The following is a 21,026-nucleotide window of genomic DNA, read 5'->3' as shown; positions in this document are numbered from 1 at the left end:
TATCAGATCATCTCTTGAAAGAAAAGAAAAGAAAAGAAAAGAAAAGAAAAGAAAAGAAAGTCTTATTGCATCATTCCCGGAGAATGAAATGCAGCACTGCTGGTAGATGTCCTTCATATATAACACATTGTGTATGTCATTTTTAGGGTTGGTTGTTCTTTATTCTTCAGTGCTACAGGCTTTGGGGGAGGGGTGGGTTTAAATCCTTTTTTTCTGAAGTGTAAAAATAAAAGACATTCTATGCCTACTTAGACTGTCAAGTACGATTATTACTTTCACAACTAAGGACCAGGAATTGGTTCAAAGAGCTTTGGCAGTCTCTGCAGTGATCTAAATGATAATGATAACACTGCATTGAGCAGCATCTAGATGAGATTTGATGAAATCAAAATTCTTGAACCTCAGAATAGATTTTCACCAATAATGATGCTTTCTAACAGTCTTCAGAGCAGAGTATTTTTTGTTATGGTGATTGCTTTTCCTCACTTTCCCCTATTTATTATAGGTATCATTTAATAAGAGCAAAAACAAATTCCCAAATACTACAATCCGTTAAGACCTTTGGAAGGCACTGGCTTGCACACGCTGAACATTAAAGTGAGAGCAGTTTTCATTTCAGTTACCATTCTGGAAGAATTCTGAACTTCACTGGCATTTTGGAAATGTGGTCATCTCTGCAACATAAGGATGTGACTGGGATTTTTCTGCTACTGCACACATGAATTTAACTCCCAGCTCTAACTTCACCACAGCTTGCCCAGTCTTCCTGAAGTATCTCATGTGGAGGATTCCTCTATCAGAGGAAGATTTTTTTTGGAAAGTTGTGTGTAGGAAGGAGGGAGGGTATCATCTGAATTGGACAAGGTATCTGTGAGATATAATCAACTGAATTTTTTTAAACTCTTGTTGGAATATCAATTTTCCAAAGTGGCTTGCTGTGGAAAGTCCAAATTTGATTGTATTTTGGAAGCCTCTGCAAAAACTGTGAAATTATTGAGTACATTTTTTAAACCACAAATTCTTTTAAGAAGTTATTTTTATTTAACTTATGTCCCAAGGATTTTTAGTAATAGGGCACATTTCTTAAATTAAAAGATCTGTAAATAAATTAAAGATTGTTTCAGGAAGAGATTCAGCAAAAGGGATAATCAAATCTTATGTTTCGTGGCATAAAGTGATAATAATAAGAGTGTATGTAGAAGGAATTTGTCCTTTGTACAGCTGAGCACAACTAGTTAGGCACATCTTGATTTGTTGTTTTATTTTTTTTGTCTTTCCTCTAAAGTAGTTGGCCAGTGCCAGAGGCAGGACACCCAACAAACTCCCTACCTATCCAGTGTAATTGATTACTTACCACCTACAAAATTCTCAACATCTCTCCCTGCTGCTCACACTTTTTCTTTAAAAGTCTCATCTAAATACTGACCTAGTTCAACTCTGTGTAGCCTATCAGATGTGACAGTCTCACAGCTGGACTTGTTATAGCTTCAGGCAAAATTCTGCTCTGGCTGTGCAAACTGGCGCAGTCGGTTCACTGCAACTTGTTCTTCTTGTCCACAATGGAAATAAACCCAACTATGAAAGTGCCTTACAAACTAATAGCAATTTCAACCCCAAATTATAGAGTGAGAAGACAGAACCAAAGCTACTACTGCACACATGAAGTTAACTCCCAGCTCTAACTTTACCACAGCTTACCCGGTCTTCCTGAAGTATCTCATGTGGATTCCTCTATGAGAGGAAGATTTCTTTTGGAAAGTTGTGTGTGGGAAGGAGAGAGGGTATCGTCTGAGTCGGACAAGGTATCCAAAGTCCCATGAGGACTCTCACAGATACCAAACCTAGGAAGAATAAAAAAGAACCAGTAAAAATTGTCAATTGCTTAATCAATATTTCAGTGCCACTGTAGTCTTAACTCCTCCATTAAATATGGTCTTTCTAGCTTAACTCTCAGACACTCACATCACTCAATATTTCTCTAATTCAAAATATTCTGTAATTATTTCATCTCAAAAGTTAACTTTTACTTTGAGCCAGTTGGGATTCAGCATGTTTATTATTGATAATAAAGTATTAATGATTATTTCAACCAAGTGTCCTTTAACATAACAGGAAGATTGCCAAGGAAAATGCTGTCATTAAAAATGCTGTTCAAATTCAGCAGTGGCAGAATGCTTGTCCTTTAAAGAAAATTGCTTCTTTTCAAAAGATAAACAAGCCAGATGCAAAATAAGGGATGAAAAGGTGAAAACATGCTCGTGCTCTCATTGATGTCTGCAGCAAAACTCTCATTGCCTTCATTGCAAACAGGACTGGGCTCACGATTATGATAACATTGAGATTCTGGCAGTTAGAAGGTATAGCTCTGTCCTTTTCAAAATTCTGCCTGCTTCCCCTCCTTCCCCCATACATTTTCAGGCTACTCCTTTGGGAATGACTTCATGGCATGAAAGTGTAGTGATTCTGAAATTAGAACTGGGTTATTCTGCATATATATGTGCAATACATTCCCCACCCCCCACCCCGACACTTCAGACTGACTGTATGAGATATTGGGCCACTGGATCCATGAAAATGAATCTCATGATTCCATTCCTGGCTCAACCCCACTGTTATCCAGGGTTCTTTCAACCCAAAGCTCTTGGTAACTTTTATTCTGTGCGAGGTGGCGTCAGGAAATAAATCAGGGGAGACATGGCCATCCAACCGATAGATGGCTGGCACAAACAAGACAACACAAGAATGCTTGCACTTAAAGCTAAACTTTACTTAGTCTCAAGCACTTATACACACATCCACAACAGGTTAGTAAAACACCCGCAACCCTTGATAATTGCCAAAGCCGAGTGTGGCTCTCAAGTGGCACAGCGGCAGCCCATCTACCGGTGGGGAACACAAGATGCATCCAGAGGGAGAGTTCAGTCCTGAAGAGTCCCACTACCTCAAACTTCCTCCCCCCTTATTTATACATTAGTAATAGAATGACATGTCCCTTAAAGAAAACTTGTTAAGCAAGCAGTTCCAATGGGCAAGCAAGAGGCTTTCTTTTGATTATTGATTAACCAGGTGTGGGTTTTTCCAGAGTTTGCAGCCTTGAGACCCTAATAGACATTCCTGGGGCACATCTTGCTCTTCTAAAATACATCTACCGGCAACTTCAACACAATTCTTATCAGGAAGGACGCGGGGTCAACCTGCCTTCTCTGTGGCACCCAAAAAACCCCCTCCCCTCCTGCCTTGGTTAAACTGAAACTGCTGAATGGCCAATTTACAGCCTGCTGACTTGGCTGCTTTTAGCAATAAGCCATAGTGGGTTCAGGCACTTTACTGGTTTGCCAAAGTCTCCCCGTACACGACCCCCATACTAGCTTTCCATGCTGGCCTGTAGAAGGCCAGTGCAAAGGCCTTGAGTGAAGGTGTGGAGGAAAGACGTCAGAGCTACTGCACCAAGGCTTGAACATATTGTGCAGTATAAAGCATTCTAATGCTGTCTAGCAAATGGTTACACATGAGCAGAGTGGTCAAAAATACATTCTTGGTGAAAAACTTTGAAGAAAACAACAAAAAAAAGATTTTGTTGAAAATTTTAATGGAATTTTGGGGAGATTGTCCATTTTCAAAAGCAAAAACAATTTTTGATGTTTTTCTTTTGATGAAAACCGGATTTTTTTTTACCAAAATAGAACTTTGTGAGAAAATTTCCATGTCAAAAAGCTGTTTTTTATTGAACCAGATAAAAAAGAATTGATGAATTTTTTTTGACCAGCTCTACATACAATGGATTAAAAAGAAATTCTTGGCAGGGGAGGGAACTACATACCTAGCGGGCTTTTAGTTCTCAGAGAACTGACACCTGAAGCTGGATGTTTGGAGCACTCTTGTTCTCTATTAAGCCTGAGCATCTGTTCTCATTTCTTCTCATTTTCTCCGATCATCTTCTTGCCTTGGAAAGAGGAAAGGAGAAGAAACTCCAGCTCCACTAAAGTCAATAATAAAACTCTCACTGAATTTCATATGGGCAGGATTTTACCGCATGTTTTCATGAGACGTTAAGAAAACATGGTAAAGGCTGGTCTTGCGCTTTAAATACCGTATGTGACTCAAAAGATTCTTTTGGCTCCTTGCTTCCTGTTAGGTAGCGGAATAGTGTAGTCTGTGAGAATGGTTTTCCTTCACAAAAATGGGAAGAAGTGTTGTCTGAATTTCATGTAAAGCTTTACTTTCTATTACAAATATTTAATACATCTCTATGCCCTTAAAATTCTAGGGCCCAAACAGGCTTCTTGTTACTGGTGGTAGTTAAAGTGTCATAGAATCATAGAATCATAGAATATCAGGGTTGGAAGGGACCTCAGGAGGTCATCTAGTCCAACCCCCTGCTCAAAGCAGGACCAATCCCCAATTAAATCATCCCAGCCAGGGCTTTGTCAAGCCTGACCTTAAAAACTTCTAAGGAAGGAGATTCTACCACCTCCCTAGGTAACACATTCCAGTGTTTCACCACCCTCTTGGTGAAAAAGTTTTTCCTAATATCCAACCTAAACCTCCCCCACTGCAACTTGAGACCATTACTCCTTGTCCTGTCCTCTTCTACCACTGAGAATAGTCTAGAACCATCCTCTCTGGAACCACCTCTCAGGTAGTTGAAAGTAGCTATCAAATCCCCCCTCATTCTTCTCTTCTGCAGACTAAACAATCCCAGTTCCCTCAGCCTCTCCTCATAAGTCATGTGTTCCAGACCCCTAATCATTTTTGTTGCCCTTTGCTGGACTCTCTCCAATTTCTCCACATCCTTCTTGTAGTGTGGGGCCCAAAACTGGACACAGTATTCCAGATGAGGCCTCACCAATGTCGAATAGAGGGGAACGATCACGTCCCTCGATCTGCTCGCTGTGCCACTACTTATACATCCTAAAATACCATTGGCCTTCTTGGCAACAAGGGCACACTGCTGACTCATATCCAGCTTCTCGTCCACTGTCACCCCTAGGTCCTTTTCCGCAGAACTGCTGCCTAGCCATTCGGTCCCTAGTCTGTAGCGGTGCATTGGGTTCTTCCGTCCTAAGTGCAGGACCCTGCACTTATCCTTATTGAACCTCATCAGATTTCTTTTGGCCCAATCCTCCAATTTGTCTAGGTCCCTCTGTATCCTATCCCTGCCCTCCAGCATATCTACCACTCCTCCCAGTTTAGTATCATCCGCAAATTTGCTGAGGGTGCAATCCACACCATCCTCCAGATCATTTATGAAGATATTGAACAAAACCGTCCCCAGGACCGTCCCCTGGGGCACTCCACTTGACACCGGCTGCCAACTAGACATGGAGCCATTGACCACTACCCGTTGAGCCCGACAATCTAGCCAACTTTCTACCCACCTTATAGTGCATTCATCCAGCCCATACTTCTTTAACTTGCTGACAAGAATACTGTGGGAGACCATGTCAAAAGCTTTGCTAAAGTCAAGAAACAATACATCCACTGCTTTCCCTTCATCCACAGAACCAGTAATCTCATCATAGAAGGTGATTAGATTAGTCAGGCATGACCTTCCCTTGGTGAATCCATGCTGACTGTTCCTGATCACTTTCCTCTCATGTAAGTGCTTCAGGATTGATTCTTTGAGGACCTGCTCCATGATTTTTCTGGGGACTGTCAATGTAATGCTCTATAGTCCGGCAAATAGACAATCAAACAAAAGTAATACAAATGATAAAAAAACCACAAATGATAAAAAACCACAAATATTGATCTTATTGGAATGGCTTAAGCCTGATTCCATTACTCTAATACATATGTGAACATAGCCACAGCAGCTACTTCACAAGCTGTAGTGGCAATTAAAAAAAACCACAAGCTGCCATGTGTTGTCAAGGGTACTGGAATACAAGAGGTCCCACTGGCATGATTAATATTGTGCATAATTATTATTTCAATTTGTATTTCATCTCACACATTGGATATTCAGCTCAAGTCAGGTTAATGTGTGCTCCAGGGACTCCCTGTTCAAATGCTGCTAACAGATGTTCTTAAGAAATGCATTATTCTGGTGGAACTAAAATGTGAGAAAGATTACTTTCAGCAGCCAGAAATTAAAAGTCAGGTTAATAAAGAATGTGAAAATAAGTTCAAAAACATCCAATTAAACAGCAGTATTCCTGCCAGGGTACTGTTCACAGGCAGGAAGCTGGCGTGTATATCAGAACAGCATGTTCACAATTAAATAAGATCTTTGATTTTAAATTCTTTAGAGTAAATTTATGTTTGTAAAAACATTGTGTAAATTTGCAATGTTATGGAAACAGGGCCAGATCCTGGTCCTGATACAGGCCCTTGGGGCCTCTCCAGCAAATAGATTAAAACAGTCTTAACTGGCATCCTGAGAGCCCCCAGGGAGCCTAATGCTGGTGTTAACAACTCTAAGCCAACCTCTCAACAAGCAAGTGGGCATTGCCAGGGCACCCTTGAACTCAGTCCGTCCATAGCTACTGAAATAGCACTTTGGGGCCCATTGCAGCTGGGCATAAATTAGAATAACTCTAAAGCTGCTCTAACTTTTAACAGGGGGCCAAACTGATCCTTAACAGCCCCAGGACTCAGGGGAGCTTGCCAGCCTGCCCTCTCATCCCTTTGAGTTCTGAATCAAGCATAGGTTGGAAAGACCTGATATTCTGGATCCTACTTTTTAAAAATAAAGTCCTAGATATTGAAGAGTGGGGCAAGGCCTTCCCTAGTGATACTCCACTGAAGTCAAAGTTACACAAGCGCTACATTAGGTCGATTGTCTGAGATGAGTTGGTGTGTATATATGTAACATTACATTCTATTCCACTGTTTCTCAGACTTTTCAGATTAGTAGCCCCTTATTTGAACTAAAATAAATATTCATGAGTCTCTTGTATATTTTATTTTTATAGTCAGTGTATCGATGATAATATGCCCATATCACTTGTGTGTGTGTTTCACAAAATTGACGAAGAATATTTGAACTTGAAAGGTAGGGGTGTAGAAGAGCAAAATTTTCGTTGTTAGGAATGTAACAAAATTTTAAAAGCCTCATTAATCCCCGACTCTCTTTTGTGGCCCCGTATCCCCGCACCTGAGAAACAGATGTCATAACTGCTTTCACACATCAGTACTCAAGGAGCAGGTATAGTAAATCTAGGATTGTAAAACAGCTTGGATTGGTGGCACAACCAGCTCACAAGCATTTTACTGATGCAAATATGAAACCTGACTTATCGGATTTGGAACACTAGTCAAAGTGCCCACTTTGACTAGTGTTATCACAGCCTTAACTATATAACTAGTATTATCACAGCCTTATACAATATACTATCATGCAAGAAAAAGAGAGTATGGATTTGTTTTTAGTTCATTTACATTTAAAAGGTCATTAAAATATAGCAATTTTATAAAAACACACCAATATATCAAATATTATTTAATCAATGTATCAAATATAAAAAAAAATCATCACAGCCATACCAAAATAGAGCAATGGTCCAATCTAGTCCAATATCCTTTCTCTGATTGTGGCTAATACCAGATGTTTCAGAGGAAAATGTAACCAATCTATCATATAAAAAACAACCTTTACTGATGTTAACAGTTACACATCTGATACATAAAACTGAAAGGTTTTTTAAACTTGAACTTTGATCCATTGATGTGGTCTGGAAAAAAATGTATGCACTACTTGAACAGTAAGACTAGAGTGGCAAGTTTTTCTTTCAAGAGCTTATGCACTAGAACAATGCTGCTGTGTTTGGATTTTCAACACTGCAGGGGGATGGTTGAATACAAAAATAATTTCAATGGAACTGAAAAGAGCATGTTAATGAAATTTTTTTATTCAAAATCTCTCTCTAGCATATTAGTTTTCTTTGCTAATTTGTTCTGTGGGAAAAAAAAAAAAAAGAACAGTTGGAGCTGAACTTATTTGACAGCAGCCCATTCATTTAAATTTACTATGATCTTAATGGCTAAAGTTAGGCTTTATATAGAGAACTGGTATATTTTCAATACACATCGTCAGTCTGACTATAGTACTTCACTCCACTATACATGACTTGGGTGTCTTGAGTGAAACACTAGCAGTAACAATTTTGAATGAATTATTCGATTTTTAATCAATAAATATTGATAAATGTTGATTTCACCGTATACACACAGATCAATGACAAAATATTTCCATCGATGTTAATCAAAATTTCCAGATAGGGAAAGTAAGAAAAATGCTGTTTGAGAACTTATTAGAGTTTGAATAAGGGTATTTACTTTGTATATTTTGACATATGATGTTGACAATTTGTGTTTTAATGGTTATGAAGTGTTAACTTTTTGAATCTTACTTTCTACTGTCATTAAATAATTATTGTCTGATGTCCCCATTGTATGAACCCCATAATTTCCTGCACTTGCAAAAATTTCAATTGATGAAAATAGAAAAGAATGCTTAAAAAGAAACATGGATGTTATCTATCAACAAAAATTTAAAAATAAAAATTGAATTCTGGCAACATAATTGTACAGCAAGCAGACTCTTTTAAAAATTCAGCTTAGTTTTAGTCCTGCACAGACAGCTGTACTTATGTTTTTAAGCAAAATGACTTTCATTTCCAGAGGATAGGTTTGAAACTAAAATCGTGGCTTAGGGACAACAAAGAGTTTTCACGGAAGCATTTGTTTACAAAGAAAAAGGTTCTTTTGAATATTTTACCCATAGTCCTTTATAGCTACTATGGAAATTGACATGTTAACTTGAGACCCAGTTCTTCAGTCCCTACGCACCCATTGATTTCAAATGGGAATTTTGCTTGTACAAGGAACATAGGATCAGGTCATTGTGCCAACTGGTCTTATTTTAGTAAAGTTGAGTTTTACTTCTATCTTTTTTTCTTTTTGGCTTTGACATCAGAATTTTTCCCGGTATCTGGGACACCCTTCCTATTTTTCCTCCTGACAAAAAACATCAGACTTGCAACACAGAGATGGTATAAAATTGTCTCATAGCCGTGGATCTGTGACACCAGGTTGATTTTCTTTGATAAACTTGAGCTGAAAGAATGTACATGAGCTCATACTTCTGGAGTATTTTATGAACTAGAGAATACTACAATCATTAATTGCCTGGCACTGTTGCTGAAGGAAAGCTGGGCATTAGTGAATCCAAAGAGTTAGCTGGCCTTGCCCATCCTCTCAGTACCTGACCGCTGCAGCCCACAAAGATAGCGAAGAAGGGGAGAGGAGTGACGCACAAAGGAATTGGACTGGCAACCAGAGGTGAAGATCAACTAATGGGCGTTGATTCCTCCCATTTCTTTCATTCTTTTTTCTTTCTCTTATATTGCCCTTTGTCCCCTAACTAATTCTTGGAATAGTCAAAATGTCCTCCAAAAAGTTGTGTTTGAAGTCTTAACTATGGGTGCAAGGAACAGGTATCTGATAACACACAGTTGAACTAGATAATTGGCGTCTACAAAAGCATTGTATGATCCAACATCATATCTGGTAAAAAAGACCAATTTACCTGATAGCAAACTCTGGGTGAAACACAGCACCTATTTAACAGCACACAGCAATATTTCACAACACTTTAGTCAGGACTTGCAGCACAGTGTATCCAACTGAAATTGCAGAACACTTTTAGATAAGCAAACATCTTATTACAGACTAGCATTTGGCCACTTCCTATACCTTTTCAGTTATGTAAATTACATTGTTCTTTATTAACCGTATATACAGTAAGCCAAATTTACTCTTGATGAAACTCCTTTGACTTTGGTGACATCAAAGCAGGAAAGAATTTGGCCCATTCTGGTACATCTTCATTGGTAGGCACATATTTCCTTAGGAGTGAACTTCCCCCAAAGCAAAACAAGTTTATGCCAAGCAGTAGTAAGGTAGTTGATTTGAGTGTGGGGGGGTGAGTGGCTAGGAGAGAGGGCCAAGGTGGAGGGGACAAATGTCTTGCCTGGGTTGGGACATGACTGGGGAAGTGTTCTGAAGCAGAACTTTATCCTTTAGAGATGTAAAAGTCTGTCCAAGGCACAAAAATCAGAAATGTTTCATGTCCCTTGCACTTGAGGATTGTTATGAAAGTACTAGCAATCAAGGAAAAGAAGAAGAAAGAAAGATGACAAGACAAAGCAGTAGATAATGTTTCCATTTCTTTTTCATTGACAGCTTAGTACCTGTTGCAGCCTGACAAGTGAAATGGAAGTTGGGCTAAAGAGAATGCTGTAATACCCCTAAGGGAATATTCACCAGTCAATTAGTGAGCAAGAAATCAGGCTTCATTTTCAGTGGGATGTTTTTTTTTAAAATGCAGGATGAATTCCTGACTCTCTTGAAGTCAATAGGAGTTTTACCATTGATTTTAATGGGGTCAGGGTTTAATCTGTAGAGTAACAATAGGGGTTCAAATTGTATCATATTTCTGTTCTCTTAAATCACAGAGAACAGAATGCAGCAAATGAAGAAGGTCAGTAATTTTAGAAGAAACAAGTCAATGCTCAAATTAGAAGCTGCTGGGTGTGTGTGTGTGTGTGTATATATACACACAGAGAGAGAGAGAGAGAGAGAGAGAGAGGCCATGTCATACCCAAAACTTCCAAATGCTGCTAGGTAAAGAAACAGAACCAGCTGAGAAATAGTTTCATCATACAATCACTTCAGGGGAGTGGACTTGTGCACTGGTCTACTCTGTATGTAGGCAGGTGCATGATCCTGTATCACATGTGAGTACCCATATATGTTGTGTTGATATGTTGTGCTGACCCATCTATGATATTCCCCCTAATGACACTTCTGCAAAGTGAGGATGAAGATGGAATTAATCATTCTTGGACCACTGACAGATTTAACATCCTATTAGAGCTGAATGAATAATTGAATTTCAGTTTGGCAAATACACCAAAAAAGATCAGAAAAAATATTCAGTTCCATTCCCAAAATGTTTGGAGTTTGTCAGCAAATCAGGAAAGTCCATTTCAGGTGGTATGAAATGTTTCATTCCAGTCAACTTCAGAGACTTGAGAGTGGGTATGTTGCTTTTAGCCCAGTGATTAGGGCACTTGCGTAGGACATGGGAGACCCAGGTTTAAATCCCCAGTCTAGAAGAGGGAATTGAAATTGACTCTTCCCTCTCTCAGGTGCGCACACTAGGCTATTCGAGGGTGGGTTGTTCTCATTCTCTCCTGGTGAAGCTGTTACACTGAGCAAGACAAGTGTCCTCACCCAGGGCTAAAAGTTATGAGTGTTGTTGGCTGGACACACATAGATTTTTCTGAAGTTGCCCCTGAAAAAAATTCTAAAACAAAACTAATATTTGAAAATAGTTTTGAGTTAACTAAAACTGCATTTTTTTGGTGAATAAACTATTAGCTTGAACACTTTTGCCCATTTCCAGGTCCAGTATTTGCAAAGTGTGACCCATCAGTGAATGAAACAGGATTATACCACTAGAAAGCCAGGAATGTTCCCGTTACCATTGTATTAGGCTTTCTTTTCTAGCTTTGTAAGATCAAGAGAGATCAGACCATAAAAATCATACTATTATGAAACAAGTTATTTTCGTTTTAGACATTTTAGTTGTCATTTCTCTCATATAAATGCTTCCAGAAACCCCTCAACCTTTTTCTAAGTATCATTGGTCCTGGAATGATGCTTATAAATAAGAATGGGCCAAAGGTCTGGTTTGTAAACACCACAGATCTCAGGGGATTCACAGGAAGCCGTAGTGTGGAGGCCTCCATAATGACAGCCTCTTTCCACGGCTCCCTAACAAATCATTATCGCAGACCTGCTTCAGCTGACAACCACCCCATAGAATACCCATGTAAAGACCGATCCCCCTGCAGGGGGTCTGTGCTCGTAAAACAGCAACTGCATGGGACTCAAGCAGGGTCCCCGAATTGGCAGGAGAGGAAATCAACCAAGGGTCAAATATTAATGTAGATATTCTGGGAACCTATTGAGGCTTTACATAGTTGTCCTTAAGCAACAACAACAACAAAATTGGAAAATAATTCAATAAGTTAAGGTCTAAAGTTTCATGATTTAACTGGACAAACATTGGATGTTGGTGATGGATGATTGGATGTTGGAGGATGAGGATGGAAAATTCTTACTTCTAAGTATTGTTCCAGGGCCAGCATTTAGAAAAATTCAGTGGGATCATGAAGCATTTATATGACAGTTGGTCAGATGGACCTTTTCTTCATAAGGACGGGACTTTGGCAAATCAGTACATATTAGAGCTGGTCATTTTTTATTATTTTTTTGCTTGGAAAGTTTTCCCACCAAAAATATGGTTTTGTTGAAATCACAGTTACACAGGGAAAATACCAATTTTGACAAAAAATTCAGTTTCCCCATATGACATTGGGAAACAAATTTTGTTTAATTTCAAGTTAAAATATTTAGTATTTTGTAAACTAAAGAAACAAAACTAAATGGAATAACATTAAGTCAAAATAGAAAAAGAGTACTTGTGGCACCTTAGGGATGAACAAATTTATTTGAGCATAAGCTTTCGTGAGCTACAGCTCACTTCATCGGATGCACTCAGTGGAATTTTTTTTTCCACTGAATGCATCCAATGAAGTGAGCTGTAGCTCACGAAAGCTTATGCTCAAATAAATTTGTTAGTCTCTAAGGTGCCACAAGTACTCCTTTTCTTTTTCCGGATACAGACTAACATGGCTGCTACTCTGAGACCTGAAATTAAGTCAAAATGACATCAGTATTTCCACTTCATTCTCAAATAGTGATTCAAAATGAAAATATTCAGTTCAAAACTTCCTGTGGAAACACCAAACTTTTTCAACCAAAATATTTAGAGAATGTTTTTGCTCAATTTCTTGTGGAGAAAAATTTCAACTTTTTTGACAAACTCCAGTATAAATGCTTCCAGGACCCACACATTTTCTCAACACTGGTTCTGGAACAATGCTTAGAAGCAAGAATTTTCCATCAACACCACCATCAATGTAAGCATTAACACACACTTACACCTACCAAGACACCAGATGATGAGGACCACATTCCGGACCCAGGATTAGCAAATTGAACTGGTTGTCTCTCTGCAGGATGAGAGGAAGAAGACCTTGGCTGTTTCTCGTATTAGGGAGCAGTCATATCTTCTCTGTCCTCTGGGTGTAGTATAGTACCCTAGAGCCCATGACCCAACTGCTTTGCTGCTGAGCAGGAGATTCAATTAACTGACAGCAAACTTCTTATATCCATAGTATGGAGGCAGCCAAAATTTAACTGCCTGCTAGATCTTGTTAAAGGCCTGTTCTAAAGTCAATTAGGCACCAACCAGGTCTTAGCTGAGTTAAAGCAATTAAGAATTCATGGCTGAATGCTTCAGATGAAGCTCAGTTAATCCTCACTCTTTTTACAACATTTTAATGAGTTGGAGATTAGTTCATAGCCTTTGAAAATCATTAACTGTTTTAAACTAAGCCTCAGTACATTCCTAGATGATAACTAAATTTAAATTGGCATTATACTAATCTTGATTACTAAATTGTCCGACAATACTGCCGGTAATGTGTAAGCATTTTGGCAAATATCTCAATAGAAAAACAGGAATGGCATCTGTGCTAGTAATAAAAAGGGACGTTTGTGTGCATATTAGGAACATATTAACTTTTAGCTTCACAAGCAAATTGTTACACACAGGCAACTCGATTCCAACAATTAATGGGAGTTTTGCAGGGTCAGGTCCCTAAGTGTCAGGTCCCTAAGTGTAACAGTATAATTGGAAAGTGCCAGGAACATCACTGACTCAGAAAACTTTCGAACAAAGCAAAGCCTTTAAAGTTAAAATACTTGCAAAGAATTGAAGTACTTTCATTTAACCCTTTTCTGAATATTTTCAAATCCCATGCAAAAAGGTTACAAATTTAGTGGTGAACATTTTATTCAGTTTAGACCTGGACACATCCTTACTTGCCTATGAAACATTTTTACCACAGAGATTACATAATTGAAAATACTGATGCAGAATACTACTAATAAAAAACTTGAGGTGGTTGGGAAATATGATTTCCATTCTTTGGGAAATTCCAACATTTCTAAAATTTCTTTCATCCCCAATTGGAACAAAAAGTCAAAGTTCTGAAATTTATTGTGAAACTAAAATACCAAAATATTTCCTTTCAGAAACATTCAAAAAACCTTACTGAAGTATTAATTATACATTCAATTATGACATGACGTAAGTCAAAACAATATTTCATCCTTATAAAAATGAAACGTTTTGCTAATTTCCCATAGAAAATTTAAACAATCAATACATTGTGATGCAGTGTTTCAGAATCATTGAATCAGAATTTCCCAGTGAAAAACTGTTCTTTTCGAGCAGCTCCAATTTAAACATACGGCACTTTTTCTACATGAAATTAAATAGACCAAATTTCCTCTCTACTGTAGCTCCGCTGACATCAAATTGAGCTGCACTAGGGATGAATTAGTATATTTAAACCAGCACATATCTACATATCTTCTGAGTATAGCTTCATTAAACTCCGGTCTTGAAATCATAAAATAAAAACCTTTCCAACAATTCTATGTACAGTAGACCTTGAGAGTTATTAACTGGCAAGTCAACCACATGAGTCATTTGGAACCAGAAGTACGCAATGAGGCAGCAGCGGGGGGTTAGGGGGGTGAAACAAGTAAAGTAGTCTTAAACATAAACTAGTAAAAAAAATAAAAGGAAAGTTATTTAAAAAAAAAGATTTGACAAGATAAGGAAACAGTTCTGTGCTTGTTTCATTTAAATTAAGATGGTTAAAAGCAGCATTTTTCTTCTGCATAGTAAAGTTTCAAAGCTGAATTAAGTTAATGTTCAGTTGTAAACTTTTGAAAGAACAACCATAATGTTTTGTTCAGAATTATGAACAACCTCCCTTCCTGAGGTTTTTGTAACTCTGAGGTTCTATTGTACACTCTTACAGAAAAACAAATGGGTTAGGCACAGTGGTTCTCAAACTTTTGTACTGGTGATCCCTTTCACATAGCAAGCCTCTGAGTGCAACCTCCCTTAATAAATTAAAAACACTTTTAAATATATTTAACACCATGATAAATGCTGGAGGCAAAGCAGGGTTTAGGGTGGAGGCTGACAGCTTGTGACCCCCCATGTAATAACCTTGCAATCCCCTGAGGGGTCCCAACCCCTCAGTTTAAAAACCCCTGCGTTAGGGTTTTCAAAAGCACTCCACATTGAGCTAATTGCTCCCACAAACTTCAATGCTGGCTGCCTTTGAAAATTCCACCGAATGATTTTCCACCTAATAATATGGAAGTAATGCCTCTGGGGAACTGAAGCATTTCTATCACCCTTTATAGCTCTGAGGTTATTTCATGGAGGCTGCCATCTTTCTGTGAACAACAGGATTTTCCAGTTACCGAGATAAGGAATCAGTCTTCACTCTGGTTCCATGGCCTACTGGGGACATCACTTGGCAACTCCTCCATGGTGCCAAGAGCACAGACATGTACCTGGCACAGTTTATGAACTCCCCTGACACAGGCCCTTTCTGGGGCAAGAAGGAGACCCTGGCACACATCTATGTAGGGTATATCAGGCTGCAGCCCCTCTCCTGGCTCCTCCAGATCCTTTTACTGCGGTGCTGGCTGCACTTCTCCCTTCACCTCCTCATGTATGCACCCCCCCTCCTTGGTCCCACAAAGTCATAAGACCTCATCATCAACCTCCTCCTGGCGCTGGCAAAGATGGCCATCCATCACACCGGGTGGAGGAAGCTGGATGGGGGAGGGGGAAGGTGGTGCTGTGTGACTGTGGGGCCCCTCTCTGATCCCTTGTTAAGTCATGCCTCTGGGCATTTTTCCTGTGGAAGGTGTCCACTGACTCCTTAGATGACTTTGAGAAGAGGCAGGTGCTTTGGGGGGGTTATCTGCTTGGTGTCCCCATTTGGTTCCCTGATTTTTTTTAACCTCTGATCTTCACTCCAGTCCCTATTCTTTCATTTGTTGTCCCTAATATTTACTTGTGGCCTGGGTTCAATGGACCCTCCCCATCAACAAAGGCCTGTAGATTTGGCATAGGGGAGTGGTGTCTGATGTGAGAAAGACCCCACCAATGTGTGTTTCCCTATAGCTTGTTCTTCAACTGTATTGTTATGGAGACTGAGGAAAAAGAGGATTTTTTTTTCAAATTTCCTTCATGCACATCATCCCTGATGAAGTGGTGAGTACAGTGTGTGGCAGTTGTAAGCGTGTTATATAAGAAGTGTTCAATTCAAGTTGAAATACTCATTTAGTATGAGTAAGCTGCCAGAAAATGTCAGAGGTTGCTATGAAAGCATTTCTTTAATGTAAAGAAGTGCTTTAGTTGGATCACTTGAACACAGCTTATAATGTAAAAGGACTAAGAGCCTTATTCTTGTACCTACTTACTTCAGAGCAACTTCACTGAACTCAATGAGTTGTACCAGAATAACAGTTACATTGGTGAGAGTCAGAATCAGACCCTGTAAGTCTTGTTTAAGTGCAGAAGTGTGAGAGTGACTAGTTTGTACCATTACAGGGTTGTGGGTTTCTTATTTTAAATCTAGGAGGATTATTTGCTGCCTGATATCTATAGTTATTGTCAACCCCAATCATTCAGAAATCATGGGTCTAGACCCAAAAAGTCATGAGATTGGATTACAAATCACAAGCTTTTTGTTTCTTTCTTTTTTGTTTTTTTAGATAATACATTTTGGATTCTTTTTAATTGCCTCCAGGTTTTCAAGCATTTAGTGTGCTCTCATTCCGAAGTTTTTCTCTGCAATCATGAAGGCTACAAACTTTCTTTTGTTTGCATAAGAATTTCAATTTTCATTTGAATCTCCTGATTGCAGTAGATGGAGCTTTAAAAACAGCAACAAACAAAACATAAATAACTTCCTCTCCAAATATCCCAAGACTTGCAGTAAAATTGTCAAGAGTTGGCAACACCATCTACCTTGATCAATCTCTCTCTCTTTCTTAATAATGGCATCTAAGTAATTGGTATTCTACCTTTTCTAAGAACTTGTGTGCATCAATACAGTATAAACATGATTAATCAAATCACCTTAATTAGAAACACTTTTTTAAAATAGTATTTGAAGATTCATGCTGAACGTACTGTCTGTGAAATACAGCAACCAACCTATTTCTAGCAAAACTTTATTTTCAGCAAAAGTCCATTGGTTTTAGTATCCTAGATCTGGCACCCCATACTTACAAGAAAACTTCAGCCAAACTTTTTTATTTAGAATGGAGGAAAACAGTCAAACTTAAAGAAGATTGATAGTCTCTGATCTAAATCAGGTTTTCATCTGTGTAGAATTTGTGTGTTATAGAAATTAAGTTGCATAGATTTTCCTTCTGGTGTGGCAAGATCTAAGATTCCTATGTCTAGTCATTAAAACTGGATACAGTGTACTTGTTTCTAATGCTAAAAGGTACATTTCCCTCTCCTATTGAGCCATCTTGTGGTTAATACCTGTAATGTACTCTTGGGGACATCTTTTTATCCAACATGATGGATAAAAGTCAGCACCATGCTGACTAGGCTGTGGAAACTGTCAGTACCCACTGAACAGTTTTGCATCTGTCTTCAGCCATATCAATTATCAGGCAATATCAGAAATTGCACCGGCAGTTCTTTATGTTAAACTGCCTTCCAAAAGGAACTGGAACATGCGTGCACACACAGCACTTTGGACTCCATGACTTTGGTATTGCAGAATCATGTAACACTTGTGTCATGACTATGACATAAACATCAATTTTAAAAAATTGCATCCCATTATTTCCATTCCATTCCAAACCATTCCATTATTTCCCTCAACATGCCATAACACTTGCAGTTTTGCATTAAGAGTGACTATAGTAATGTCATATTTCAGGGATTCAACTGGTTGCATTCAGCAGTCAAAAGGATCCCTCCCCCCATACTTGGCCATATATATTCTAGGTAGTGCTTTGCCTTCTTCTGAAGCATCAGAGATTGGCCATCACTAGAGATGGAAACTGGACACGGTGCTCTGAGGTGGTGCAGAGAGTCCTCTGTCTCTTATATGCCTGGTTGAAGAAGACATACCCATGGTCAAACTGATTGTCGGATGTGGGGTAAGGAAGGAATTTTCTCCCAGGTTAGATTGGGAAGGACCTTGGTGGGTTTTCACCTTCTTCTGCAGCATGGGACATGGATCATCTGGACACCTCACCTAAACAATTGCCTGCCATTGCATGGGCCGTGGACACTGGTGATTTCTCAGTGTCTTCTGTTCTCTGTGTGTGGCACACAGTTTAGTCTCATGAGGACTGAAATGCTTTGGTGTAACTATAATCATTGGACTCAGTATAGGAGGATTGAGTGAAATTTAATGACCTGTAATAGAAAGGAGGTCAGACTAGACGATCTAATAGTCCCTTCTGGACTTAAATCTATGAAACCATGATATATATATATATATATAAATAGCATGCACCATAAATTCTAAATCACAAAAAGTGTTAGTGCTCCCAGATGCTAGTTGGAAGGGGGAGCTAGATTGTACCCTACCCTTGCATATCTCGTAACTCATTGCCTATTTTATTAGACAATAATGTAAACATAATGAAGGAAATTAATAATGTGTTAGAATATTAGATTTATATGGTACTCTTCATTCTGAAGATTCCCAAACACTTTAGAAGCACACTGTATATATTCACAAAAGACTCACTCCAACCCCTACACCCTCCCCATTGAAAGGCAGCCTGCTCTGGGATGGATAGGGCAGCTGTTCAGTAATTTAATGCAATACTAAACAATAGTTGAGGATATAAGTGAATCAGAATATCACATCTAACTGAAGGTGCAGGGAGGTTGGATAGAGAGAATAAGGTTATCAAAACCGAAATTTGTCAAATTTTTCATCTGGTTTAAGAAAGCTCCCTTAGACCTGTAAAATGAATCAATAGATAATTATCCTCTGGTTTTCATGCTCAGCACAAAAGGACTTTGGTTTTACATTTTTGAAGGACTGCATCTTCAACACCACAATGCTCCTAATACTATGCTGAGGCATGGGGTCAGTCCTAATTTAGAGGGAACACTACCACCTTCTTTAGCACCAGTACATTTCTTCCAACACACTGAGGCTTTCTTGTAGGTTTATCATCTCGAGATTGACCAGGCCCAATGCTGGGTGTGTTGGAGCTGAGCTGCAGGTGTAACTTCCAGCTGGGGTAGACCTACTATGAGTTAGTGCGCTGAATGCATCCGATGAAGTGAGCTGTAGCTCACAAAAGCTTATGCTCAAATAAATGTGTTAGTCTCTAAGGTGCCACAAGTCCTCCTGTTCTTTTTGTGGATACAGACTAACACGGCTGCTACTCTGAAACTCAAAATAGAGTGTAGCTGCGGCAGTGGCGGGGGCAGCCAGCCACCCAAAGTACATATCAGTTCAAGACACAAGGTACATACTCAGGGCGGCTAGCCTCTCCCCCGGATGATGCCATGTGGCTACACTCTACTTTTAGCAAGCTGTCTCAGAGCTACTGTAGTTCTATCGATAGTATGGGAGGGCTGTTATTTTGAGTATGGAGCGCCACTGGAAGAGTGCTGCTCTGCCTACCAAAGAATACAAGAACACTACTTTGCTGGTCTCACGCTCACAATACCTCAGCTTCTAAAGAAACGTGTTCTGGGGTGCTTCCAGCCCTATTTCTAGACCAAAGAGGTTTGGATAACCTACAGAGACTTTTCCTGAGCCCTCTTCAGTCAACAGAAGTCTTCCCATTTACTTGAAGGGGTTTTGGATTCTCACTACTTTAAATACAAAATGGCCCTTCTGATCATTTGGGCTTCCAAGTGCATTTTATAGACTCAGGCAGTATATTCTGTGGTTGTTTTAATTCCTCTGAAATCACATTGTCTTTTTAAATATTTTAAAGCTGGCAGGCCAGGTGCCCGTTCATGTCAAGGACTCACTGAACACTTACAAAGCCAAAGCTGGAAACCCATCTTGCTTACCTATATTAGTAGATGCTAAGTTGATAAGAATGTGTTTAGAATTCATAAAACGCTTGTAGGGTGCTGCATGTATTGATCTCACTGATAACCTCTGTGGCCCCTGGTGTAAAGTTATATTGAGTGTTTGGATTCTAAACTTCCGTAATTGTGTAGTTCATCAAAAAGGAAACAAAGCATTAATCAACGTAAAGGGCCTGTCTTGTGTACAAGATGGGCCACTGAAGGCAAATGAGGTATTGTGTTGCATCAAGGAAGAGATGCAAGGGATCATCAAGAGAGAGATGGGTGGCAAGATAGACTGGAGTGTCCAAGGGGACTCTCTATGACTCCATTACAAGACTATTGTAGTACTTCTGGAACTGACATTTTTTACTGGGGTGCTGAAATCTAATTATAGAACATACAACCACTCTGGGGAGTCTGCTCTGCTTTTTGATGATCTGCCCTGAGATTGGTAAACTTGGTTGTGAGCCACTTCAGACAGTGTGACAAATATGTTTGTGTTTGCTTCTGTTATTACAAAAGGTTTAGTAAACAGAACATAAAGATATGCTTAGTGATTTTAACAATATATTTGTATGGTTTTGATGTACATTTTTATACAAATGGCATAGCCTGAATGTTAATAATTTGTTTTCTACTATGTTTGGCTAACACACAAATATCCTGGTGTTACATATATTAGTCTCTATTCTGCAACATAAAATGATACATAAAACTACTGGGGGTGGAGGGAAGACCCCAAGACAATATTAAAGAAAGTTTTAGAGAAATTCAATAAGCCCCTTAGGATACATCCACAACAGTTCAGATGATGCTGATAAGTGGCACAAGATGACTCTTGTGGCTGCTAATTAGACAGCAGTAAAATGACCAGACAGCAGTAAAACACACAGATGGCACCTAACACATTTCCTTAAAATTACCTAATAAAATAGGTTTCAGAGTAGCAGCCGTGTTAGTCTGTATTCACAAAAAGAAAAGGAGTACTTGT

The 21,026-nt window shown here is 39.0% G+C and overlaps 1 long non-coding RNA gene across 1 annotated transcript in view; it reads right to left on the bottom strand.

Annotated features, from left to right (window-relative positions):
- Positions 1–13,179, bottom strand: part of LOC141984031 (uncharacterized) — a 99,881-nt gene extending 86,702 nt beyond the window's left edge. The window contains exons 1-2 of the long non-coding RNA XR_012638621.1: positions 13,024–13,179; positions 1,699–1,841 (exon numbers count right to left, since the gene is read on the bottom strand). This is a non-coding gene — a long non-coding RNA (uncharacterized LOC141984031). The remainder of the gene's footprint in view (positions 1–1,698; positions 1,842–13,023) is intronic.
- Positions 13,180–21,026: the final 7,847 nt, after the last annotated feature.

This window comes from Natator depressus, chromosome 3, assembly GCF_965152275.1.
Source record: "Natator depressus isolate rNatDep1 chromosome 3, rNatDep2.hap1, whole genome shotgun sequence".
NCBI classification, from domain to species: Eukaryota; Metazoa; Chordata; order Testudines; family Cheloniidae; genus Natator; species Natator depressus.
This window is presented reverse-complemented; position numbering and strand designations above follow the sequence as displayed.